Source organism: Falco naumanni, chromosome 3 (genome assembly GCF_017639655.2).
Source record: "Falco naumanni isolate bFalNau1 chromosome 3, bFalNau1.pat, whole genome shotgun sequence".
Lineage (NCBI taxonomy): Eukaryota > Metazoa > Chordata > Aves > Falconiformes > Falconidae > Falco > Falco naumanni.
This window is the reverse complement of record NC_054056.1, coordinates 62460295-62488218: the sequence shown is the minus strand read 5'-3', so window position 1 is coordinate 62488218 and position 27924 is coordinate 62460295. Positions and strand designations below refer to the sequence as shown.

The following is a 27924-nucleotide window of genomic DNA, read 5'->3' as shown; positions in this document are numbered from 1 at the left end:
AAGCAGATGCAGAACTATTTCCCAACCTATACACTTTTAAAGGCAAAAGGGTCTGTAATTTTCCTTCAAACTACCAGTGCAGGTTTGCAACATGAGCTGCAGCATACTTACAGACCCCCCCACTCAGGCATGGGCTTTCTAAATCGTTTTAATTTTCAGGTCTTGACAGGCACAGGGAGCGTGCTGTTTGGGATCAGAGTAAAGCCAGTGCAAAGCGTGTGGATGTCAGGTCCTCAGCCCTGAACGTTTCATTGTACAGATCTCCTTCTGCCCCTTGTGTAATGCAGGCATGGGTGTATGCTTCTCTCCCAGTTTATATTTATCCCTGGCCCAGGTGCTATTTTCCAACAGCGAACACAAGCTTGCCCATGCTGAGGGCTCTGAAACAAAGGCAGGAATTTTTTCCCCCTCTACACACACCTCTCCATGTGTGCAAGTCATTAAAATGATTTCATACAAACCAGGTTCACGTGTCAAGGAACAAGTGACCTGCAGTTTTTGAATGTTCAAAGCCAGCATATGTTTGGCCCTACACTTTATTTATGTTCTATATGTACTTTGCCTCTCTGAAGCCTACAGCAAACAGCTGTCATTAACATTCAACCCTTCTGCTAACATTTTCCTTAATCCCTAACTGACTTTCTAGCCTATAATTAAACTTTCCAGCTGCCACACTCAGAGATGGCACCAATATCCATCGTTTGTTTCTAAGCAGTACCTAAAAAGCTCTTTTTCCCATTTCCAAGACCATGGGCTAGAACCAAAGCCTCTTACACTTAGAGGTTTTAGGCTAAAAACCTTCCATTCACTTAGAAATTTTCCCATCCTTTACTAGGGAAATTAAATGGCTGAGTATTATTATCTTAATAATTAAACTAATGCATTTTTATAGTGCCAATAGGTGGAGTGCAAAGACCTTGAAAACTGATGGATAAACGCTGCAAGTGCTTCCACATTTTGCATGGAAAATACGCTGGAAAGAGCTACACACCCGCCACCACTTACAAAGCTGTTCAACCCAAGCCCAAGGTTTAAACAGCAGCTCTGAGATGAAAGAATTAAGATTTTGAAAGACCTTCTGAAAGAATGTAATGGAAGACCAAATGTCCTTTCGGCTGCAGCAGTGAATTGGGGTTAGTGCCTCAGTCTTGAAAAATCTGTTTCTCACATTCATGTAAATGATTACTTGAACAGCAGAAATGGTTGGCAGCATTTTTGTCTGATGCTATTGTTACAGCCTTCAAGAGGACTTGGTATTTTATGAGAAAATTACTGGCTTCACAGTTGAAAAGGAAGGGAGAACACTGTATTTTTTTGCTGAACAGAGTAGGTCAGGGCAGCGCAACACCCACTGTGGGCTTAAGGAGAATGACAACCCACAAGCCCTTCAGATCCAGGACAACAAAACCCCACCAGACAGCCACAAACTCGTATTACTTTAGTATCCCCAAAAATCTGGGACATCTGCTAAGCCTCCGAGTCCACAAAGCTCCTCCGCCCCAAACCTGAAGGCTGGATAACCACATGCAGGATCCTCATTCATGGAGCTCTCCAACTTTGTGCACCACAAAACAGGAGCCAGCATCTCCAAACACTATCTGTTACGTAGATAGGGCAACATTTGCCAGACTGCCGAAGCACTATCATTACAAATAGCAAGCAGGCTCCATTCATAACATCACTGGCAAGCGTCCATCGGCATCCTGACAGCCCACCAGCCTGCAGCAATTACATCGCTTGCTGATGAAGACGTGGGGATGTTCGGGGTCAGCCACCCCCGTGACTCCTCCTGACATGTTTAGCAGTTGCAGCATGCTTTGGCTTTGCTTTTTGCCTCACATGGCAGAGACAAATTGAGCACCGAGATCCAGCCTTCACATTTCTGAAACCACAGGCTGGTTTCACGGGGGATGAAGGCTGCAGCCTTGCTGAAAGTTTTCTGCTGTTTAAACAAAGAGGGCGGCACCTCCAGGAAAGAAACACGTTCATTTTCAATCTTAACCCACTGGATGAAGTTAACAATTTAACATTAAGTTTTTAATGTTGCAAAATATTTCAATAACTGTGCAGGATTTGTCAGCTACCATAAGGCTATTTTAGTAGGCTACCAGGAGATTAATCATTCGGGTTTTGTCAAGTCTAAAAGCATCACTGCTCAGTGAAGAGATCATACCAGACAGGTGCAAAAATCCAAAGCTTGGACAGCTAAGACTTGTTCCTAGCGGCAAGGCAAGAAAGGTCAACATTTTGAGTGGAAATTAATAGGCTTTAGTTTCTATCTAAAGTATAGGTGCAACTTTCCTCCCTCCTTACATTAAACATATAATTTTAAAGCTGAATTTTGAAGAGTGCACGTGACACTCTTTAGCTTCAACTATGTAAGCTCTGAGAGGCTGGGAGAATGCGAAAACAGTATTTCATTGAAAACTGCTTGCCATTTTTTAATCACAGGGTAACTCTACAAGAGGTGTGACTGATGCAATTTAAATTTTCACCTGACAAATTGAATCTTTGTGGCACCTACAACAAAGGATGAAGCAGAGCAGTCAGTCAGCTACCCGCCCCAGGAGCTACTACAAAACATTCTTGAGATGGGGAAGCAGCATCTTGCAGCATCCCAGGGTGAAACAGCCAGGAGAGCCAGGGCCTCTGTCCTTGCCCCCACAGCTACATTCTAGCTTCAGTCTTCTGAAGTGGGGAGGATATTGGGCAGCCCCACTGATAAGGAATGCTGTGGTTTACAAGGAAGGCGACAGAGAAATTGATTTGAAGGGCTTCATCTGCACCCAGGAAGAGCTCTTTGCTCTGTACTGGCAGTTCTGGCAGGGAGGACTAAGGAGCTTGATGAGCTTTTTACTCGCGTCAATGAAAGTCTTACCTATTGCCAGCCACTACTTTCTTTCCCTATAGAAGGCAATAAACATTCCAAGCTCACCATAACTTTTCAAGGAGTCACCTTTTTCTAACAGAGTGCACTTGTCATGATGCCTTTCCATTCCAATTCTGGAAGACAGCTATGCATTTTGCAGAGCTGTCATGTAAAGCGATGTTAAATATCACTATTAGATACTGATTTTGTATCTCTCTAATATTACTCATCAATAATTCCCTTATGTGCCTAACTAGAGTTCAGAAAGAAATGAAGTTCTAAAACCTTGCACAGAGTAACTTAAAATGGGGGTTCCATACACCACAATTTCAGAAACCTAGGTTAAATTAGAGAAGGTTGCCTTCATTTTAAGACCCTGTATAACATGCCACCAGAAAGTAGGATTTCTTGATTGAGAATCTCAAGATATTGGGCTTACACATGCCACTAGTCAAGAGTGACTTCTGTTCAGCCCACTTCTCCAACTAGTATGTTCTAAAGTAGGAAACAGTCCTGTTCATCATGTAAACATTTATTCAGACTCTTATTAATGTTTGTGCTATCCTTCAGAATTTCTGGACAGTTTCTTTCAGGCTCAGCAGCCAACATTTAATTAAGAAATATTTAACCACTAGTATTTTTTTTTTTTAATAAACAGCACGTATGGAGAAATAGTTGCTTATCACATCTACTTCACAAAATCAAAATACAGCCAGTGGAAACCAGATACAGAACACTCGCCTTTGGCTGAACTAGTTTTGTTTAGAAAATGAACAGACAATGCATTTCCTTGGCCGAGACCTTGGTTTGTTTGCCAAGCCCCATCCTGCACTGATTTTTCTTCTTACAACAACATCCCAGGCGCAGAGAACACTATCAAGGAAGCAGACTTGCAGTTCTGCAGGTCAGAAACAACGATAGCCCTGGCATGCCTTAATAAAAAGGCAGCAAAGCACTTTTAGTGAACTACATAATGTAGTATGTAGTCAATATATGTTTTATCCTGTTATAACTGCTTGGAAGCTAGAGAACGGATATCTTCCTAAGGCAATTTGTATCTTTATAACATTTATAACATGATGTCTTGTTGCTGCATCATCTATCACATGCAAGCATTTTTTTACTAAAGAAAAAAAAAGGCAGAGCAAGCCTTCTTACAAATCTATGGAGATATTAAACACTTGTGTCAATTTCCACAAAGTGATTAGGAAAAGGAACCATAACTACACTAATTGCATTCTTCAGAGCAACACAATCACAGAAGGTCACGGGCGGCATCTTCCTTCACACCAGCTGCTTGCTTCTTTGATAGAAGAAACACCAGCATGAGTTAGAAAGCAGTGCTTCAAATGATGGAAAATGCAGGAAACTGCAAAACTGCAATAACCAAACTGCTCCTGGGGTGTGGTTGAAGTTATTCAGAACAACAAGGAATGGGGAAAACGCACTGATCATACCTGCACAGCAGACAGGTAAAAACAGAATTGGAGCTGAAGAGGGACAGAGTCCCAAACCAGGTAACAAGTTTACTTTAATACAGAAGTTACAGAAGCTGCTGGTATCCTTCTGGCCAGTGTAACACAGAAATTACAAAAGCCTTGACTTCATTGGTAACCCCAAAATCACAGCATTTGCCCTACACTGGTAACAGACATTTTACATCTGTTCCTATAGCACAGCAATGGGAAGATGGCAAAAATTTATAAAGAAGGAACTTATTTTTACTCTTCAGCTCTGCATCCTTAATTCAATCACTGTCCCCTCAGGCTGAGAAAAGGATGGGCTTCACTTCTCTGGCACTACCATCTTAGCAGATAAGTTGCAAAGTACAATATTCATGGTTTATGTATGATGTGACTGTAAGAAAAATAGTTTTGGGTTTGCACAACGAAAAGTAAGTTAAGAAATCTGTGTGTCACAACCAGCAAATGAGGATAAAACACTTTCAAACTTTAAATGTGACAGTCTGGATGGTTTGGTTTGGCTTTGCAAGAACTGTGGTCAATGGGTACGGATCAGAAATAACAACCTCAACACCAACACTTTGAAAAGAAAGGCAGGTTTCTCAAGTAACTTTAGTTATACCAGCATTTCACCATCACAGTAATTGTGTGGCATATTTAGTTACACGCAAATGCAGGAAGGCACACAGTTTATGCAGACAGAAAGTGTAGCTAGGTATATTTAAATATATTGATAAAAGCAGTGGGCGCTGTCTTTTTTCCCCTACCCTGGACAACCAGTGGAGGTTAAAACGTTATCTCCTGACTCTTCTTCTCCAACCCATTACAGGTGCAAAGGAATACCCAAGATAGGAATAAACTAAGACAGATCAACTATTGCCTAGTTTGATGATGGTGTCATTAAATAGGGTGGCATGAGAAGTGGTTGTGAGTGGCGGTTGTCTTTTTTACTTTTACTTTTTACGAGATACCTAATATAGTCCATTAATATATTATTATAACCTATATAGAGGAGTAGTGGCATTGAGAGCAGGATTGAACACGGAATGCAAACCAGTGTCAATACTAGGATCTAAACCAGCGTAGTCTGTCCACAGCCTCTGTCTGCTGCACTTAGCACACTACCCCTGCAAGTAAGTGATCAAGCCCTGACAGCATGTTGGCACAGTATTAAAGGACCCTCCTAATTGCCATGCCTCAAATTCCAGCTCTAAGCCTGCTAAGAGAAAGCCTGCAAAATTCTTTAATAAATCATAGAAATCAGAGATGGAAATTAGGTCATCTTGTCCGCACCTCCTACCCACACCATGACTTTGCTACCCCTACAGTGCTGCTGAGTGCTCTGTCTCAGCAACTCCTAAATGATTCAAGTGCTGAGGTTTCTTCCAACTCCCTGGCCAAGCTGTTACACAGCCCAGTGAACCTCGCCATCCATACGCTTCCTCCCTACCAGCCTTGTCCTCTCCACTCCAGTTTTGCCTCTGCCCAGTTTTGGTCTGTTCCTATTTATGTCTCCCTCCGAGTCCCCCCAGATCTGTTCTTGATGCTACCTCAACTACCACCCGGCAAAAACTGTTGCTCAGGAAACGTTCTTCTGCCTCTCCTGTGATCCCACTGTAGTGTGCTGCTATTTTTAGGAGAAAAAGGAGGTGGTAAGGGAATGAAAGGCTGCCAGCTCCAGCTGTACACGAATAATGCTCCAGTATGTGGAAACTACATTACAGTGTTTCCCTTTAAGCACATATAATTAACCAAAACTTTCAGTCTACTGGAATGATCCAAAAGAGAGCGACAGAAACAGAAAAGACAAATTCCAAAGTAAAAACCTTGTCATTTCACTTCACCTTTCAACCCCACAGCTGGGCCTCTCCTCCCAGGGTTGTTCTCAAGATCTTACGTCAGTGTTTGCCTAGCAAGACACATGGTAAAACCAGCCATGTACTGCCACTATAAAATGAACAGTTAAGAAACCTACTTACAACAAGAGGTAAGTGTGCCTTGTGCCAGACCCTCAGGCGGGAGTGAGACCCGTGTTTTACTCCTGCTTCAAGACAAGGAGCAGCTGCCTTTCGGAGGTCAGCACATCGCATCACCCTCCCTAACCACCCGGCCAACACCGCTGCCAGATGCCCCATGCAAAGGGCTCTCTGCAACTAACGCCTGGACATCCAAGGCCGGCTGGATAAGCCAAGACAACCCTGCTTTCCTGAGAGCACACATTTATATCTCACCCACCACCTTTCTCTTTATCAAACCTCGTTATTTACTGATATGCAAGGTTAAGAACTGCTACTAAGATCAAACCAGAGGTACTAGGTTTCTTGCCACAAACAATTCCCATAAGCAATTGGCAACGTTTCTCTCTCTATAGATGTTTATGTCCATATAGTGACTCGAGCGCAGCTGTGGGGCACCCGCAGCACTCACACGGCACTGGGGAGCTGCCTGCCCCAGCCCTTGCTCTGCAACAGCAGTCATTTAACTGAAAGAAAACAGTGACAAATTCAGTGGACCCGGTGAAGTAATCATCTCCAGGGTCCTTTGAGACATTACAGTTTACTGACCTAAGCTACAATTTGGTAGGGTCAGATTTTGCCATCTGCACCTAAATCAAATCGTGCCCTGCTTCACAGACAGGCTTACCAATTTCTGTGGGAAGACTGGCAGATAAAGATTCTCCCCAACGTCAGTCAGGGTGCAAGAACGGGTCTCTCAGCATAAGCATATGTTTTCTAATATGTTTTCTAGGTCTGGAAGAGCTGCTTTTTTTTTTTCCTTCACATTTTTTTTGCATTTGCTGGCTTATTAAACAAGGTATTATTTGCACCCAGTATGTCCTAGGAAATGAGGAGATGTTACACATAATTGCCCTCAGATTCATAAGGAGTAAACAAGATAACCTCTGCTACCAGGGACTGACTCCTCCTGCTCCATTGCCACCAGCAATGTCATGTTCCCCTGCTGCTGTGAGCGGTGTCACCTCCTGCCACTGGGGAAAAGCTGCTGGTGCACCCGGCATGTGGCTGCCTCCCAGGATTTACTCACCTCCTCCGCTCCTCTGGGGAGGTGGAGAGCGCTGAGGCTGAGCCACTGCAAAGGATGAAGCTCTGCGGATGAGTAACGTGGAGGGATAATCTCAAATGGAGATGAGAGGAAGCAGGACAGGTGCTTGGCCACCCTCCTGGGTGATGGCTAGGATGGACAGAGCCGGAAGGTCCTGACCCAGCAGCGACCCCACCAAGGAGCCCCAAGGAAGGGGTGCCCAGCCAGTGACTGCAGCCAGGCGACGTGGGGTGGGAGCGATAGGCAGGAGCCTAGCCAGGGGAGCAGGACACAACCAAAGAGAACAGCAAAACGACAGGACTAAGCATGTGGCTTGCTCTGGCCTGACATGGGCCAACAGGTGTTTTCTTTTCCTCTCTGGCATGAACATCATCCATAACAGGGCTCCAACCAAGAGCCCATCAGGATCTGCCATTCCCACTTCAAATACGTTGCCTCGCTTGCTACCTGCGGCCCCCCCTGGGACCAAAACCTAGCCCCTGTATCAGGAAAAAGGCTGCAGTAAAAGCCAAGCAACAAACACATGTCATACCTTGGTAGTTCAGATTTCAAAGTAGCCTGAAAACAGAGAAGTCAACCATTCTCCATTCCACGCAAAAGCTTTATTCTCCAACCTCTAACTCATTAAAGCAAAGCTATGACTTTTCCCTTCTGTCTCATTTGTCAGCAAACATAAGTTTCATACAAATACATGCACATGAGCATGTATCCAAAATTGTATACTGCTTTTTTTCTCTTTACACTCCCCCCCGCCCTTCCTGAAATACTTCTTTATACTCACATATGCTTTCCATTTATTCCAGCCCTTTACCCCCCACACACGCTCTAGGTCCCGGGTTTCCACATTCCTCTTTAACCCTCTAAAGACTTTTCTCAGTGGGTTCAAACATCTCCCACGGATTTCGGTACTACTTTTGCTTCTCAGCTTGCTAACAGATCAGTTTTGATAGGCAGTGAAGCTACTGAAAGGGATTCTCTGTCTGTGGCACACAATGTATTTCCAGGGTCTATAAAGGCACGGGTAAAAAATTGAAGGGGTCTATGTAAAAATGGGAATTTCACTCTTTTTTATACTTCTACATACTTTTAAAACTTGTATTTATGTATTAACCTTTCATATACTGTGTCCCATGTGTTGCAAATAGATTAACAAGTGATGTACAAGATTATTATAATTTTATTTTTGCTTTTATCTGCTTTATTCAAGAGCAACCAGCTCTGCTGATACAGCCAAAGACCAAGTAAAAAGTAAAGATTTCATTTTCCTTCAGAGACAAAAACCTGACAATTACTCAAACTGCATTATATCAACTACTTGGGAAGGGTGCAGGAGATACCGAGTTTGCTGTCTACACAGAACACTGTCTCAGATTAACTCAGTTGTCCCAAATACTGACCCATTTCTGCTTTTCCACAGACATTTAGTCCTTGGCAATCCTCCTGAGTTTCCTCTGCACCAACGCTTATGGTGACAACAATTGAGAATGGCAGGGGCAGGAGCAAAGGGCCCGTAGGATTTCTCTTACCGAAGCCAAGATAAGTGTTTAGGCTCCTCTTCCCCACTACCTGTGCTGTTCATTTTAAGAACTGGAGATCTTTCCGAAGAAAACAAGCATTTCTCCTTGGGTGTTTCCAGCCAGCTAATGCAAGAGGAGGTGCTATGTGTTCACATACGCATTTAGACTTGGACCATTCCCCAGCCATTAGAAATGGCTAATACTGGAGATTAAAAATTAAGAGAAACATGCTGTAAAACCTAGCTAATCCATCATCTTTTCAGTAGCTCATCTCTTTTAAAGGCTTCCTTTACAGCACTGATTCAGACTGCTTAGCAATGCTTATTTAAGTCCAGTTCTGGGTAACACTCTTTTATATACCCTATAACTTTCATACCAAACAAAAACAATCTATCATGATCCTTCGGAATAAACATGTTTCCAGCTTAATTTTCAGCTTAGTTGACAGCAATCATATTTTTCAATTACACGCACGCATTTATTTTCATTTGCTTAGAGAGAAATTATGTCTGAATGGAACACTGAAAATTCAAACCCTACAGTTATATTTCCAGTTAAAAATGTGATAATTAAGATGCTAAAATACAATACCCCGGGACCACACTATACATACCAAAAAACCCACAATCCTGCAGACTCACAACAGCCCTCCCTGCATGGACCAACCCTTTGTTTTCAAAGCACAACATACATTGAACACGCACTGAACGTACACAGATTCTCACCCAAGGATGTATTTTGTTGTGAAAAAGTCACACATTTATCAATAGTTCCACGTTGAAAATGCTGTAGCTTGAGAGACAGAGCTGATGCTTCATCTGATGAGAAACAAGCATTCTTTTATAACCACTTGTAAATAGTTTGATGTTTTCCCTGAGTCAACAAGCAGTCATTTACTGGTACATGAGATTTCCATGAAACAAGTCTGAATGTCACCCACCATGAATAACACATTTAACACATTTCAAGAACTTTCTGTTAACTCCAGATCATTCCTGAAATATGAAGAAGTGATACTTCACATATTTTTTCAAAAAAATAACCGTGCATAGCCAAGGAATTCACAACCATTGCACCAAACAGCAAACCTAACAAATACAGGTGCCAGCATGCTAATCCGGGTCAAATCTACCATCAGTGTCCATATTACACATATAAACCCTCCCAACCTTCAAAGAAAAACCTGTGAACAGTATTTCTTTTTCATCAAAGACTAAATATTCAGCAGGTTTCCACTACAGACAACAAAAGACCTCACCCTGTTTAATTCAAAAATTGCGTTAAATTGTAGCTTCACCTTCGCTGCTTCTTCTCGGAGGAGAGAATAAAACCCCAAAACTCTAGGCAGATCTCGCCAGTTTTGCTGCAGTTCCCCAGCAGACAGACACAGCCCTACCCCGCAAGGAGCCGGGGAGGCGGAGGCGCGGGGGGGCTGGGGCTGGGTACCACACCCTGCGGGCCCCCCCTGCTCCTCCTCCTCCTCAAGGCCAAACCTGCCCACCGCCGAAGCAGGCTCCCATCGGATGAGCTCCTGACGTGCATCTGACCAGCTCCCCGGTCATACGGGGCAGCCTTTGGGGCGAAAAGGCCATCAGCTGCATCATTAATGGAGGGATGCGACTGCGTGCATTTAGTTCGGGGAGAGGCCTGCGCTGCACTAGTCTGATTAAATATAACCGATGTATTTTTAATGCTTCTCGATGTGTTTTATGTCCTCTGCTGCAGCAAGCAGGTCTGCAGCACATTGACAGCTCAAGGAGCCTTCCTGCTGAAGCAGTGCTGTACGGAATAAACTTCCAGTGGCTCTTACTCTAATGCAGTGCTCTTGGGCTCTCTTCCCCCCTTATTGCCATGCAGGTCTCATCCCCACGTTAGAGCTGAAACTTTCCAGCCCAAGGAGACCAGCACAGCAGCATTCACCCAGCCGATGTTATGCATGTACACACACAGGTGCAGCACGACCTGTGTATTTAACCACATCAGTGATGCAGCACGATGAGCTTGACCTTTTTAAGACTCTATGAAAGGACTGTTCTCCGTAGGCTTAAAGGAAAAGCAACTGACCAAGATTTACTAGTCAAAAACTTAGACGTTTTGCTTATAGTCTCATTTTCTGTGAGATTTAGTTATGCTTGTTTTCTTTATACAAATCTCCCAGCTTTCGATGGACACAAACAAATGCTGACAATATTAAAAGTAAAATGAAAAAGATACAATTCAGCTCACAGTGTAAAAAGACAGATGCACGTGGGACATGCCTAACCCAGAGCTGTTTCGGTTGGGGTTTGGTTGTTTTGTTGGGTTTTTTGGGGGTTTTTTTTGCAAGCAGGCCTCTGAGTTGCAATCATTTTGACAGAAAAGACTTCAAATGTCGTGAGTACTTCCCCTTCGACTTACAAGAAACGCGCACGTTGAGTTGAGGGACTGCTCGCCACCTCTACCTCAGGGAGAAGCGGGCGCTGGAGAACAGCACCCGGACCGACGGCCACCTCGGCCCACCGCCGTCCCCTCGAGCACAGCCCCGAGAAAAATAAAAGCGAGACACACCGCCCGGCCAGGCTGGCTGTGCTTTGCTGCTCGACACCATCGCAGAGCGCAACCGGCGTTACCGACAAAGTTTCCGCCCCGCGGGAAAAACAAGAGAACTTGAAACGCCAAAACGCTCCATCCGCCGCCCCCCAGCCCCGCTCCGGTCACCCGCCGGCCGCACCCGCGGGCTCCCCGCTGCCCCCTCCGCACAGACCTGGCCGAGCGCTCCGCGGGGCCGCCGCTCCCGCGCACCTGGGCGCCCGCGGGCCCGCGCCGGGCAGCCACGCGCGAGCCCTCCGGCGGGCGGCACCGGCACCGGGGGAGGCCTTCGCTACCGGCCTGGGGCCGTGGGGCGGGGGCCGGGGGCGGCGCTGCCACTGCAGCGGTCCAGGGCTGCGATGCGCTCCGTACATAGCCACACCCACCGCATTGCAGAAGCCACGGCCGGGGAGGGGGGGGGGGACACGCGGGGACGACAGCCCCCCCGCCACCGCAGGGCGCGCAACCCCTGCCGGGGGGTGGGACAGAGGAGGGGCCGGGGTGGGAGCCGGCTCCCCCTGCACCCCCCAGGCGCTGTGTCCCCCAGGTGAGGGAGGCAGCGAGCACCCGGGGAGGGGGGGCTTGGGGGTGCGCCCTACCAAGCCAGACAGCCGCCCCCCCCCCCCCCCCCCCCGTGCCTCTGCCGTCTACAGAAGTTTCCCCACAGAAATGCGGATTGCCCTAAAAATAAAACTGAATTAAAATTGCAACACCGCTTCCCGCCCCCCCCCCCCCCCCCCCCGGCACAGCTGCGGCGGGAGCAGCCGTGCCCTCCCCACCGGGCCGCAGCGGCCCCCCCAAGAAGCCCCGCCGGCTCCGCGGGGGGCACCGCTCGCTGCCTCGCCCGGCGCCCCCCCCGGGCATCCTGGTCTCGCTCACGCCGCCCCCCGGCCCCTCCGCCGTTGCCAACTTAAAAATGGCTCCTATGAAAGAGGTTTTATATAGATATAGATATATCGATAGATACATAGATATAAAAATACGTATATATTAAGAAAAAGGTCGGGGGTGTGCAATCTACCCGCGCCCCCCCGGGCATATCCGGTTCCCCGTGCGGGGAGGACACCGCACGCACCGCGGCGGCAGCGGCGGGCCGGTACCGGTACCTTGGCGGCGGCGGGCAGCGGCGGGGGCGCCCGGCGGCGGCGGCGGGACCGGGGCGCGGGGCTGCTCCCGGCGCGGCGGCCACGCGTCAGCAGCGGCAGCGCAGCCCGGCTCTGCCCAGGGCGAGCCTCCACCGCTTCCCAGCAAATCAGGGCTGCGGAGGCTCCTCCGGAGAGAGGGAGGGAAAAAGGAAAGGGGGGGGGGGGGGGGGGGGGGGGGGGGGGGGGAAAGCGCGAGCGGGAGGGAAGGGTGGGGGCACAAAAAGGGGGGGCGGGGGGGAAGAGGAAAAAAAAATTAAAAAAAAAGAAAAGCCCACGCCGTGGAGAACGGCAAAAGCTGGATGTCAGCAGGTTTCTGAGCCCAGTCCCCCCGGCCTGCTGCTGCGGTGCGAGGGGGGATGCCGGGGGCTGCTCCCCGGGCATACAGCTGGAAGCCACCCCCCCCAGCCCGCACCGGGATCCCCACCTGCGTCTGGAGGAATCCGGCCGGGTTTTGGCTCAGCTAAATGAATTCTTCTCTTTCACAGATGAGTTTAGCTGCTGCAGTCGCAACCAAACCCTAGTGATGGAGAGACTCCTTGTGAGCTTAAAAGCTGGGCACTGGCAAGGGCTGGCTTTGATTTACACGTGGGGTTTTTGCTTGGAGGCTGGGGGGTATCAGCCTTTTTGATTTTAATTTCTAGTGACAAACCACATACACTTAAAATCTGGACCCTATTTCACTCAACAGCATCACCAAAACGGAAAAAAAACCGCAGCTCCTGCCATATACCAGCTCCCAATGCAGAACGGCTAATGCAAAACTGGAAATGACTTCTGAGTTTTCACTATGATACAGACCTCAACATGCCACATGTCAGAGATCATCAAAAATCCCTAGTTCGTACAGAAACCGTTTGGGAGGGGATAATCCTACTTGGACCATTTCATTTTGGTAAATGCGTAGCTCCTCTTGGAGCACGTAACTGAGCTCTCCACTAACTACACACATATGAGCAGCTATTGGATTTGAGACGCCGCCACACCACGGCGCCCAGAGGCACTGCTTGTTGGCTTCTCTCGGGGGGGCAGAAGCAGCTGAACTTGCTCTTTCTCAGCGGAGGAACTGGCCATGGGAATGAATGGTAGTGATGGCTGGCTACGGGAGAGCCACAGACCAGCATGCTCTCATACTGCGCCTTCAATCCTGTTGCAACATAGCAGATAAATTAAGCTTAGTCCCTCTTTAGATAGTATATTTTGAGAGGTCCCCAAAACTCTAAGATCCAAATTATATTCAGGCCTCTCATATGGACTGGGGGGGGGGGGGGGGGGGGGGGGGAGGGCGGGGCGCACAGTGGAAATGATATCTCCTTTAATTAGCAGCATCTCTGAGGGATTTAAGAAGGGAGAGGTTTTGCAGTAGGCAACAGACATACCATTTCTCAGATTTGCAAAACTGCACTGCTCTGTGTTTAGTGTAGAATCAGAGCAAGACATACCTGCTGTGCCGTTTAGCAGATCTGGCACATTGTAACATGCATAAGAAGGAAGGAAACTTCAAAAGGAAAATGTGTGCCATCAGCTACGAGAAGGCATACCTCTAGTCAAGCAGCTGAAGTAAAAAGACTCGTATACTCTTCTCCACCAGGAGCTCTGGAAACCATCATTAATCACAAGGGACTGGACTTGACAGCTAAGACACACATTAGAGTTAACAAGGTTTGATTTGAGGAAGAAAAAAACCCCACCAAAAAACAAAGTAAGAAGAGGACTGAGTTGGTCTGAATCAAATCAAGCCTCAAAAGCAAGCTAGGAGACCCAGGAAATCTTATTTGAAAAACAATACGAGATTTACCAACTCAACCTTTTGCAGCCCTTGTACTGCCCATTACAGAGGCAGCTGCTGGCGCTGCTCTCCAGCAGTAATACACCACGGAGTATTAGCACCTCCCAGCAACGCGCTGTCCTTGCACAGCACTGCAGGCTCATTTGCCCCACAGTTACAATATACTCTGTGATCCCTTTTGTGGATATACTGCATATATAATAGCATCTTCCATCCAAGGATCTAGAAGACTTTCAGCCCACTGATTTAACCTCAAAACATCAAGTGGTATTACAGGCTGTTCCTATGAGCAGAAAACCTTTGCAAGATGAGGATATGAGATAGCTGGTACCTCTGGGCTACTGATACGGACCTAAGTTTCAGAGCGCTCAACGTTCGCAGTATTTTTTTTCTTCATTTTCAAATGTTACTTTCTAATTCCAAAGTGGGTTAGTTGGCCAGCTTGCCCTGATTTCTGTCAGATGGGAGCTCCACGAAAGTTGAGGCTTCCATGAATCAGCAGTTTTTAATTATTTAAAAAAAATGTTCTTCCAATAATTTATATCAAGCCCAAAACCATACTCCTCACACAGGTGGGAAACATGAAGAATCCTACTGCACTTCACTGGAGTTTTCCCAATGTCTGTTTACACAAAAGCAAGCTTGGATGACAAGTCCAGGCAGTACTAGAAGAGACTGAGCTCCTGCCTTGCTGTGGGACAATTATTTTATTTTTGCTATTTTCTCGCCCCCCTGGAGGTGATGCTTTAGACCTGGATGTCAGGAACAAATGAGTTTAATGGTCCAATTTGAGTCTCAGCTTGTCCCAACTCCCAACACATCAGGCTCAGCGCAGCCCAAGGCAATCCTTTCTCACCTCCACAGAAGGCCCCAGTGGCAGCCAGACACACAGCCCTGCTGCAGAGATGTTCTTAACTCCTCCATTATGCTCATTTAAAAACACCACCAGCCTGGGAGGGGCGCAGGATGCCACACAGGCGGTCGCCCTGAAGGCACAGGCTTTGAACCCTTCTCAGCCTGCTGCTCTGACACACGGGCTCTGTGTGCCGCGACCCATGCACCATCTCCTCTCTGTTTTGGTGACTACAGAAAACCTCTCCCAGCCTGATCCTGTCAGGTCATCCCCTCTTCTCTTCCCATATCCAGCGTGCCCCACCCTCCATCCCTGCTCAGCCCTTCTCCCCTCCCTCCACTTACCACCAGACCTCTTCACCAGCAGCCTCCCAACCCTCTATTCCTCCTTTGCCCTTACAAAAGGTACCTCTTCATCTTCCTCCCCTCCAAAGCCCCTTCCTTCCCCTTGTGCCATATACCTTCCCCGAGTTGTCTCCAGAACAGGATCCTCCATTTCCTACCCATGCAAGGAGCCAGATGCATATCCAAATTGCTTCTGTGTGGGGCTGGAAGCCAGGCTGCTCCCAGCATCTCATCCTTTGCAGGCAAAGGCACACAGCTGTCAAGACACCTAGGTAATCCAGCTGTATGAGCGAGAGTCAGAGCCGCCCAAGAGATTGACACTAAGCTGGGGAAACGGGTAAAATAGGCAGAAAATTCTGTCCTCCATTCCCTTTTCTAGCCATCCACTGCTTTTGGTTTTCCAGTTTCTCCCCTTCAGTGAACATAAGCAACTTGCTTGGGAAAGCCCTGTGAAGGGAGAGAGGAAAGGAGTTGTTCCTGGCATGAAAAGCCAGGGATGAATAAAGACAAAATACAGCCTCCGACATAAAGCAGGTGGATTAGAGGTGGGGAAGGAAAAAGTGCCCACCTCCACGCCCCTCTTCCCCTTGGGGTACCATTCAGAGGAGGGCAGCCGTAAGGAAAATAGGCCCATGCAGAATATTTGGCCACAACAAGGGCTGTTTTTTATAGGAGAGGGGAATGGGGAAACACACGGTCTCTGCCAGGAAAGGATGAATAGGCAACCCTGGAAGAGCAGGGACAAGGATTATTGCCCAGCCCTGGGAACTGCTGCCTAAAACATTCTTGTGATTCCCTAATTGATTGGACATGGCATTCAAAATAGCACATTACAGAAAAGCAAGACACAAAAATGCTATCAAACTCAGCAAAAGGCTATCTCAAGCCTAGCCAACGATGAATTAGCTGGGTACAGTACTTCAAAAAATGGCAAGTACCGTAAAAGTAGTAGCATTATTACACAGCATTATTAAGAAGATATTTCTTAGCAGACAGGAGCTTGGCACTATCTGTCTAGACGGGTAGATGGGTTTGGAGTCAAACTGTTTTGGTTTTTTTTTATTATTATTATTATTACCGTATCCACTTCCATTTATTAAAGGCAAACTGTTCTGCCCATGACTCATGCAGCTTAGCTTTCTGCATGGCAATGAAACAAAATTCTCAAAATTAAGAGTGATCACTCTGAGACAGCAGATGAACGTAAAATTTAGAAATTAGATCAGATCTTCTGTCTTCCCTCACTGCAAACATAATGCCTGCAGACCTCTAACTGGCCAATATTACCATTGCCTTCAAATGCACAAGTAGTAAAAGTTCAGGTCAGATATCCCTTAGTGCAACTCAGTGACATAGCAGGTCAGATTTATTCTTGACACTGGTTTATTGACCTCAGTGCAGGGATTTATTTGGTCTGTTGTTTGAAGTCGTAGTCTGCCAGGCAGTGCCAAATCCACTCCCTTTTAAGACTATTGAAGGAACAATCAGTAAATTTGGCTCCAGTGCTTCTGCAACTGAAATCGTGCCTACAGAAGATTTACTGCAATTAATTCAGCACTGCCCTTTGCCACTTTCATATCTGTAGCTACTTTCTGACTAAGAACATTAACTGGATTATCAAGTGATTACCTCCTGCTGCAGTTCCCCTGTTCCCATTATGAACCACAGGTAACTGAATTTTATGGATCTAAGATACTTTGGGATGTACCTGAGGCTGTACCCCAGACAGACAAGAATTACTCTTCAGATAGAGTAACTAAATGGAACTTTTATCTCAGTTAAGGTTTTCATTTTTATTTGTCTACACATAATCATTAATATGGTTTAACTGTACTCTAATTTAATATACAATGACGACATGAAACAAAATACAGAAGATAGGCAATATTACGTCAACACAAATTTATTTTAATTTGAGTTCCTAAAAAGCCTAACAATGAGGGAGGCATGGACAACTCCTACTTTCTATTAGCAACTCTAGATGCAACCTAGCTGGCTAAGACCTTTACCAAGGTCAACTCAGACCATTCTTCTTTACTGGGGTGCTTTCTGTTGAATCAGTCTATTTCAGCCCATGGAATTCTGGCTTTTTGTCCTTATTCCCACAGTGCATCCTCTACTTGTGGGGTGTTAAACAGGAAAGCATATAACTTCTTTCAACCTTTTCCATGCTGTTAAACTCTGTCTTGCACCTTAGTTACAAAACTATTTTTAGCTCTTCTATGTCTTCTTTTCATGAAGCATCCAATTCAGAGAAGGATTTAAGCAGGAGTTTACCTTGAGCATAAGCTAAGTCTCACTGACTCAAAGGAGAATGAATGCTCATATTTATCAAGTACCATCAGAAAGGGAAACGCCATCCTGAATCCTAATTGCATTCTACAAATTTGTTTTCAAGACACCTCTTCCTCATGACACCTAAAATAAACGACCTTCAGTGGCCAGGTTAATAGGCATAGTCCCCAACTGCTTTTATATCATTAGTTCTTGTAAGCTGCAAAATTTACCAGGGAGGGAAAGCACTTCAATGAATGTTTGCAAAGCACCCAACACAGTCCACCTCTCATCTTAATAAAGGTTAATAGCAATTAAGGGAAGCACTAGTACCTTTTTTTATAAAGTACAATTAATAACTATTCTTATGCTTACCATAATATTAAAGTGTTACTAAGAAAAGATGTTCTGCTCAAGAATGAACACATTTATCCTATATCTGCATTGTCTAACAGTTACACATGCTAAGATGCCACTGGTTGTTTTCTTTAATGGTTGAAAGATTACTTTAGTTCCAAGGATTCCTTAGAATTAAAACATTCCTGGCCTGGCATGTCTAAAGAAGAACTTCAGGTTCCTGTCAAACTATCCCTCTCCATTTTTATTCTCTCAGAGTGCCAGAAAAGTAGAAAACCCAGATTCAATGTTGGACAATGAATAAACTTTACTCACAGAAAGGGAAAGGGCTGGTGGTTTCAATCTACCAAATATGCTTATTGAAGAAAACAAGAAAGCAAAACCCAAAATATGCAGTGCAATTTCTTTGTCCCTAGTTAGAAAAGTGCACATTTGTTCCCAGTATGTTGACTCCTCTTGCTCTTACTACTTTCCTTGTTTACAGTATTTTAATGGCAGAAGTAGCTGCTCTTCAAAAACCAAGCACACAGGGCTGTGTCCAGCTGTGCCCAGCTGCTCCGAGCCCACCCAGCCAGACGTAGCCCTTGCCTCTCACAGTTTGTCCCTGTCCCACTGTCTGCCACGCTTTCCCTGGCCAGTTAAAACATCTGCATTACCAACAGGAGAAAATCTCCATCCTTCCCACCATTTCTTGGCAGCTTCATCCCACCTCTGCCATGACCCCTTCCCCAAACCACTTATTAAGGCCATAGGAAGAAGCAGGCAAACCTAGCCAAGTTAAAACTAAACAGGAAAGACACAATAAGTCTGACCAGTGCCTCACCATGATTCTCCACAAGATCTCGTCAATGTGAGACTGAAAAGTGGGGGGTGTGGTGTGACACAAGGAGTGGGGGTGACAGCAGAGTCACACCACCACCTCCTTTGGCAGCTATGCCAGCCTGTGCTGGCATCAGACTGCAGTGCTGGCCACCAGCCTTTATTTATGTGAGCAACTGCTCAAAATGATATCCCTAGCCTTCAGCCCCTGCCTGCCTGGCCTCCCAGGGACCAGTCCACTCCGGCTAACAGGCCATCTGCACACACCCAGGAGCTCCTCCACCTTATAGCTGCTTGGACGCTCTCAAAATGCACTGCCTTATAAAACCATACTCTAGTTCAGTTTACAGTTTAAGTCTCACATTCAGGTGATGGAACACTGCCAGCAAAACCAAGTTGAAGGCAGTGAGAAGAGGAAAAACCCATTCCCTTCCCTCTGCTTCGACAGCTCATGCCCCCTGCAACACTCACTCCTGCTGTCAGTATTCATGGAGAAAAATAAGGAGGTACCAGTCCAGGCTCCTCGTGTCTTTCCCTTGGTAAATACACTAGCATAGCTTAAAGGCAGGTGTCCTGTGTGCACCCAGCATGCTGTATCCTGGGATAGAAAAGTAGCAGAGTCACACTAGGCTGGCTCCTTTCTAACTGACACACAGCTAATTGCTAACTGGACACAGACCTGCAAAACAGCCCCTGGGATCTGGGTTTGTATCTCTGTAAAACTCTTAATAGCATGAAAATGTTACTGTTACATTAAAAGGGGAGGGACAATGAGGGAGGGACCAACATCATTCTTAACTCACAGCTTTGAACTAAACAAATTTCACTCATCAAAATGACAAGTGACATATATTTGTCCCCTAGGCACTGAAAAATATCCAAGAAAGGCATCCCAACCTCTCACCCTTTTGAAAAGCTTTTTATGCTTTGCAAATAATGAGTATCTCGAACAGCCTCTCACAGTGCAAATGTTGAATTTACCACACATCCCCTGAACCAATAATTTTAGGACTGGGTTTGCTTGGTCACCACCGGATTGCTCCCGGTCTGCCTGTGTGCAAACATCTGTCTGGCTGCTCCCAGAGGGATGCACACACAGCCCAAGTTGCCAAGCAACAACCCTTGATGCCTTAAGCATCGGGCCAACTCGCCTGCTTTAAAAAAAGTTACTCGGAAAAAGGCTGATAGGAAAGCACAAGCTTATATAAGGACCCTGGATTTAGAACAGGTGCTCTGCTTTTTCCCAGAAAATATCTGGGCACACAAATTGTTCTGGGTAGTAAAATAAATGTAGCAATTCCTGCCCTGGCCTCCAAAAAAAATGCAAACAATTGCGTGGACTTGCTAAGGTTGAAACTGAAATCTAAACAAACATTCAGGTTGAAAACTATCCATTTTCTGGGTGGCAGCGAAGTTTGCTGCCTTCCCATCCCTTACCCAAATCAAGGAACAAGCAAACACTGATACATTGTATCTGGTTATAGGTAAGCACATCTCAGTGGTTACAAAAGAAACATAACAACAACATATTTACAAAACACCTCTGAACCAAAGAGCTCCAGGCTGCATTCCCCCCGCATTTGAACTCATTTTGCTCAAGTGTCAGTTCCCAAGGTCCTCCTTAACGCAGCCAAAGCAGCCAAACACTCACGCTTTTCAAGGTTTCAAAACAAACAGAAAAAGTGGGACTGTAATCTCTGTTGCAAGATAAAGTCATATTAACGGTGTCAGGGCTTACAAACAGTTGGTCCTCAGTTTCCCAGTTTGCCCAAGGACCCTGATGAGACCACTGTGACTGATCACACCACTTTAACGCTTTGGTATCTTGACGCATGAAGCTGTTTAGGAAAAATTTACATTGCCATTGCACCTATTAACAAGTACCAGGTTCTTAACAAAAGTAACCAGAGCTCATGCTATTTGGAATTTCACCGACGCCTGAGGTGCCAGACAAGTGTAATAAGGCTGTAAAAGGAGTATTTTCTTTCTTTGTTCTCTCCTGATAAGACACATAACTGCAGAAATAACAAAAGCCACATTTTCTCAAAGGCAAAATATAGTGGCGTTGACATGAAGCACTGCATTTACACTATGTGCAGCACACAGCTGTTGCCTTTGCAATTGCAAGAACTCTATCATTCCGTTAGTTTGGAATAAAACGTCACCAAATCCTCCAATTCTGACTTTGGTATCAAATCAGTTTTTGCAGGTAGGGGCTACTTTGCCACTTTTTGTACAGCAGCTAATCTATAGTTTGAGTTATTTTAAGTGGAAGGAAGACATCAAAAAGAAATGTGAACAAGCCAGATACCCTCTGGAGGCAGTTTTATGAGTTTTCAGAGGACTTGAACGAGTTCCTCTGCTATGTTCCTTTCGCATTTTGGGGAGAAAAGTTGGAAAGATGGAAATTAAGCATGGGAAAGATTGTGTTTCTAAGCTTTTATCACTGCTTCTTGTCCTCTGCACTCCACCTTTACCACCACCAAGCCCAACGCTCCAAATATGCCTTTAGATGTTTCTGTCAGGCAAGAGAGACCATATGCAGTAGCTGTATGCCTGCTGACAGGCAGCACTGCACACGCTGACTGTCTATCACAACATAACACTTCCATTAGTCAAACAGGCTACCTGCCTGCTACGGCCACCCAGGACATTCAACGGCTGAGCTCAAGCCAAAGCAAAACATTTTCCTATAGAACGCCATGGTCTCCCTCTAGACTCTTCTAGACCACCGTGGCTATACCACCACCACTACTCTTTATTTCTCTTAACCACTATGCAGGGTCGATTTGAACGAGTAGCATCAAAGATGCTGTAGCAGTGTCTCGTGGCATAGAGCCTTCATGTCTTTCCCCATGCCACCCACCCTCTGCTTTGAATTAGGCATACAAAGCCCTCCTTTATTTTCCTTTGGGGGGGATTCTGCCACTCTTTGAAGGAACCTGAAAGTGATTATACAGATGAATATGAAACCTGAGCTCTTGTTCTCATGTTCCACCCAAGTGAAAAGGCAGGAGATACAGCGGCTTATTCTTGGAGAACTCAGCCTCAAGTTTCCACCACAACTGAGGCAACATATTTCTTGGGGTGCAAGAGTGCCAAAACCTCTCAGACAGCAAGATCATTTTTGTGTAGCACTCTGAAATGAGCTTCAAAGAGAAATTGTTTTCATATCATCAGTAAAATCCTCACCGGCAGGTTTTAGGTCTTTCCCGCCACCCCCACCCCCCCCCACCCCCCGCTTTAAAGAGCGGCAATTAAGAGTAAGAATAATTAAAAACCCCACCTTATAATGAACATTACTTACAGTAACATGACAAGAAGCCTACCCCTGGAGAGAAATAAATTTTCTATACTCCACAACTCCCAAGAAACCAAATACTCCGGCATATGTCCACTATTATGATTAAAGTCAGGACTTCTGAAGTTAAACTCCCCAAAAATTACCTTGCAAAGTAAAACAAAGCTAAATTTTGTTTTTCTGTAGCTGACTGGGATCTTGAAATGCACTTGCAAAGGCTGCATCAACACAGATATTGTATTCACTTACCTTCTTCAAAGCCTCTCTAAAGCTAAAATTATGTTGCCCATTATTTATCAGTTTTATTTAGAGTAATCGAATAAAATTCTCACTTTGCAACTTCCCAGACATCACATTCTGTGGCACGTTTAAAGTTTGTATAGAATTCATCAGTCAATTAACTTAGCAGAGCAGAGCAACATTCAGCAGGCAATTACAATGTCTGGAAAACTTGCCATAAAACAGTGGTTATCGTGCACTATATCCATGCAAACTGAGCTATTATAGTAAGATTACATAGCATGTTACATCTTATTTTCTTGTCTTGTAGGTCCTTAATACCCTCAGGTTTTGTACCAGGAGTACAGCAACTGTTGTTAACCACTTCTTGTTAACTCTTTTAGTGTCTGAAACACTTCCATTGTGTAAGGGTGGTTTTGAAAAAGTGAAGTGAATCTGATGGCTGACTTGAAATTAAAAGTAGTGATGCCTATTTGCAGAAGCCAGGATGCAAAGTGGCAGGGCAAGAATTATAGTACCTTGTTCAAACATCACTAATTCATGGTGTTAACACTTCCGAAGTAAAATACAGATGAGGTAACTCTCTAGAAGAAATATGTGTTTATATCTCTGCTTGATTAAACAAAAAACTTCAAATGCATTGGCCTGCACTACATTAGCTGAAAGAAGAAAACAACTACCAAAGATACTCCATTCAAAATTTGTCTTGGGACTCTACACTCCAGATCATGAGAAGTTTAGTTGCATAAACTGTATGGAAACAAAATTAAGATCTCCATAAAGAAAAGAAAACAAAAGAAAAGTGAGTTGTTTGGTTTTCCCTATTTACAAAAGAAAAAAAAAAGTGATGAAAAATAAGGAAGTTTTTCAAACATTTACAGTAGTTGTTTACCAAGTGTAAAACTTTCTAAGTTAAGGATACGGAATGTTTTGTTTTGGGTACAACTTCCTCAGCCCACAAGAAGTGGTTATAGCTATGCCTAAGCTATCCCAAATATTTGGGAGTTTTACTATAGGGAACAATTGTACACCATATGCACAGAGATGGCACATCTGAAGTAGAACATGAGAGAGAGAAACAACAGCTGCTTGCAACTGTGCAGCTAACACTGAGCTTGGACAAGCCCATGGAGCACCTCCACCCTCTGGGCCACCACGCTGCAGACCTGCAGTGGGAACTCATCTCCACAACTGCAATGCTCAGCAGCAAGAGGCCTGACAAGATGAAGAACACAGCCAGTGTCTTGGGTACCTGAGTGCACACATGCCTGAACATGACTCCCGATGATACCAGGATCGCAGGAAGCCTGTATTTTAAGCATTGGGATGTGGTCAGCCTGGCTTGTTGTGAAGGACAAATAACAGCCCTGAGAAACTATGTTCTGTGGAACAGATGAGCTGCAAATACCTACTAGTGGAGTGGACTAAAAAACAGCCTGAAATTCTTACTGGAGAAAGCATTTTGAAAGCATTGCAATGTAGCAGTAATATAATTTTCAACTGTACTGTGTATTTTCTTTCCCAATTTTCCAAAGTTCCTGTATTTATTTCTGTATCAGGCTCCCTTTACCTACATATATTTTGGGAAATAAAACCTATCAGGTCTTTCCAAGTGTTTCAATTCCCCCTTCTTTCTCCCAACCCACTTATTTACATCTCCTCGTTTCACTTAAGCCTCATGGCTTCAAAGAGCAGTAAAGTAACTTGTGGAAGAGAAGCAGAGTGTTGTAACAGTCTGCTACTAGAATAAGGCAATTAAACATGGGAAGGTAAATGATTTCAGGAGGTGCTATCCTCAAGTTACAAGAAACAGAAGGATGTTCATGATCAGAGTCAGACCAAGTAGTTTGCTTAAATGAACAGGTTTAAAATCTGATTTGAAAGCTGCACTGAACTTAGTCGCATTGACAAGAAGAAAGGAGCAGGGAAGGCAGAAGCAGCCCTCCCTCCTCGATCCCCATTTCCTAATGCATATTCTGCGCTCAGGCAGCATTCAATAATTGTATCGGATCTCACAAGACTGCTTCTCTGCCTTGTGAATTAAACTTCTGTGAAATAAAGAATTCTTCTCTGCCTGAAGAATTAAAGCGGTACTACAAAACACACAAATAAGCAGCCTCTCTGGCTTGCCGCGCATAGGTTATTTCTCGGTGCTGCTGATAGGCCTTATCTTGACATGTTCTTTCCCAACCGAACCACTGAGAAGCAACAGAGACTTTCTAAACCTCTGAAAAATCTTATCACTCACTCACTAAGAGCCTGAAACAAACTATCAGGAGTCCCAGGAAGTACAGCAGAGGTGGAAAACAGATAAATAACATTTTAAAAATCAGTTATATCTATAACATCTGCCACAGTAGTTTTGAATAAGCAAACACGATACTCCCCCCTGCAACAGGCAGGTCTAATCTCAGCAGGTCAGCGGGTGAAGTGGGTGAATGATGCAAGGGTGTCCTCCCTGCCCCTGCCCTGTGCGATGTGGTAACCCTAGTGGTCAAGCAGCCAGCTCAACAAATCCAACAGAAATATAGTGTCAAATAGAAACAGTGCATTGGCTGACTATTTTACAAAGTAAACAAAGATCATTTTAATAGCTGTACAGTTGTATAAAAGCGTAATATGGGAAACTAAATTCTGACTCCATTTCTCTATTTGTGTTTTGCCCAGTAGGAGTAATGCTGTATTCACTGAAGAATGAAACAGCTCCATCATGCCCAGTAATAAACTAATAATTACAAAATACATGCTCATCCCAAACATATTCTAGCATATGATTACAACCCATTTGATAACGCAATTCCAAACACATTTAATATTTGAAAATTACACGCACACTCACATGGGAAAGATAGCAACTGTGTTTAACATGGGTAGTTAGTGCAATTACAATAATTTCTCATCCAAATTATGTGCAGAAGTTGATTTTGCGTGTGGCTCCTGGCATCACTCAGCAGACCCGCCCTTTCCCCCAGCAGCACATGAAGGTCAGCTGCTTTTAACGCCGGAAATCTAGTGAAACAACGTGGTTTGTTATTGCATTGAAACTGGTTTTAGTCAGCGCAGCTCACAGCTAAATGGCAGGCAGAACAACCAAATTCAATTAAAATAGCTCTGAGGCAAAAAGGAGATGAGTGTATTAGGAAAATATAAATGGGAATTTAAATGGGTGCTACAAGAGCATAACCAGGCCATAACACAACCATGCTTTCCCCCTTTTATACCCCCGTTTTTCCTCTAGATATGCAGAATATTTTTAAACCGGCTGCTCTAATTCATAACTGTATCCTACCTCAGCATAGAGCAAGCAGACACAGAATAGCCAGAGTTTTCACTGTTTGTCCCACACCAATTCTCTCTTGCAGAGGAGAACTTGCTAAACACATGGTCTGGAGTATTCCTCTTTCCCAAGCTTAATTTCTGTCCCCCGCCCTGTTCTGAGAAGGCACACAGAGCATCCTTTCCACAGGGAGGCAGGCAGGCACACAGGGAGGCGGGCTGGGTGCAGCAAGGGTGAGAGCTGCCACCAGCCCCTAAATGAAGGAGAAGGCAAAGTGCGGTGCAGCCCCTAAAGCTGCAGGGCTGCTCTGCCCAAGAGCTTCAGAAATTAGCCTGTAAGTTATGCAGGCCATCAAAACCACTACCAATATTCACATAATCCCTTCATTATTTATTTTTATTTTATTTTTTAAATTGTTGCAAGACACTGCTCCACATATTGTCAAAGACAGCAGAACATTTTCTTGGGCTCACTTGCTCAGTATCAGAGCAGTTTGGGACCTGTTCTTTAGAGCTTGTTTTATTCTAATGAGTCCTAGAGAATAGTGTCACTCATGAAATGTGCAGCTCCATGCCTCCCCAAGAGCCAGGGTCCTCTGGACTTGAGCTCATCTGTGCCTTGCTTTGCAGTTAATTAATCAAATTCCTTCCCTTCATCATTGCTTGTGGCACCACTTTTATCTCCAAACCGAAGAACACTATCTAGATAAAGGAGAGTCAAACCCATTTTAGTCCTACCAGATACCAGGTGGTCCTACACAACATGTAAGAGAAGCAGGAATAAAAATTACATTTTCATTGTATTCGACTATTACTGTGTCTCTCAGTGAAACAGTTTTTTAAACGCAACCGCATATGCGTTCTCCTAACATCTACACGTCTCTTCTGAAAACAGCCTTAACAAAAACTGGCTTTCAATAGGTCTCTGTCACCATAATAGCTGTGATGTGCAGCTACATCCTTCTGCACCAGCATGGGATCAGATACCAGCATCCATCTAAATTACCAGTTTCGTTCTGTTTCTGTGACTCTTCCGCAAATTAAAGAAAAAACAAAAAAAAGTCATCAAAGCAATGTTTGAGTAACACATGCTACTGAAGTTCAGCCTCAAAGTATTTACTCTTCAGAGCTAACCAAAAACAGGCGTTTTCTGAACTAACACCAGCCAAAGCTGGTTTGGTTTTTTGGTTTTTGGTTTTTGGTTTTTTTTTTTTTTTTCTTAGCATCAAAGTAACGCAACCCCAAGCACAAGTATTTTACTTTCTCAGAACATGCCTAAATTTTCCTTGTGGTTTCCACAATAGTCTTAATAATCAGAGATTTAATGGATTTGGGACGAAGACAGACTTCATAGGACACTGAATAAAAACTTTTCTGTCCTTAGTATCATGTACTGATTGGGCCACCATTTTTAAAGAAAGATAAATACTTTTCTCCTTATCTTTCATCCCATCCTCCCCCCATTTATTTATATAGTTCCAGGGATCTTTTCAGGTATCAGTATGAAAATTAGAGAACTTTTCCTATTGATACACATAAATTACATTATTAATTCTTCTCCTATAGCAGCATCTCACAACCCAAGGCAGTGGTAAGAGTTAAAGCATGCTATACCCTGTACACATCAACAACAGATAACCCTTGTTTTAGACAGGATTAAGATTAGCAACAATGCTAAAGTGAAATTATTTTGAAACTAAAACCACTTTTCCCAGTGAATCCAAACAGCTTCACATTTTTTACATGTAATTTTGTTTATGTTGTGTCTAGAGCAAGTGTAACTTGGCAGGAGTGCAATACTCTGCAGACAGATATGGCAGCAGGAGAAAAGATGGCAACTCTAAAAATAAAGGCTCTAACAGTATCATAAGCAGAGCCAAAATACAGATGAAATACGTATTTGCTATCAGCGAGGTGAAAGGGATGGTGGAAGCCCATGCGGCAGAGAGGCCCTCTGAAAGACCATTTTTACTTTTCTTTGAGTGAACTGGGCAGGACAAACTGGCCCTCTCCTTTATGCTGATAACACTGAGCATGTGAACAGACTGA

At 44.8% G+C, this 27924-nt stretch overlaps 1 protein-coding gene across 33 annotated transcripts in view; it reads right to left on the bottom strand.

The window, feature by feature from the left end:
• The window catches only part of EPB41L3 (erythrocyte membrane protein band 4.1 like 3), a 144981-nt gene that overhangs the window by 85970 nt on the left and 31087 nt on the right, over nt 1-27924 (bottom strand). For 3 of the 33 annotated variants that reach the window (XM_040586072.1, XM_040586069.1, XM_040586071.1), the window contains exon 1: nt 10210-10479. The exons of 4 other annotated variants lie outside the window; for them this stretch is intronic. The gene's annotated coding sequence lies outside the window, so the exon portion shown is untranslated. Of the gene's footprint in view, nt 1-10170; nt 11053-11655; nt 11799-12586; nt 12729-13049; nt 13156-27924 lie in introns of those variants that run through there. 26 more of the 33 variants (XM_040586063.1, XM_040586061.1, XM_040586075.1 and 23 more) reach the window with 21 other exon arrangements.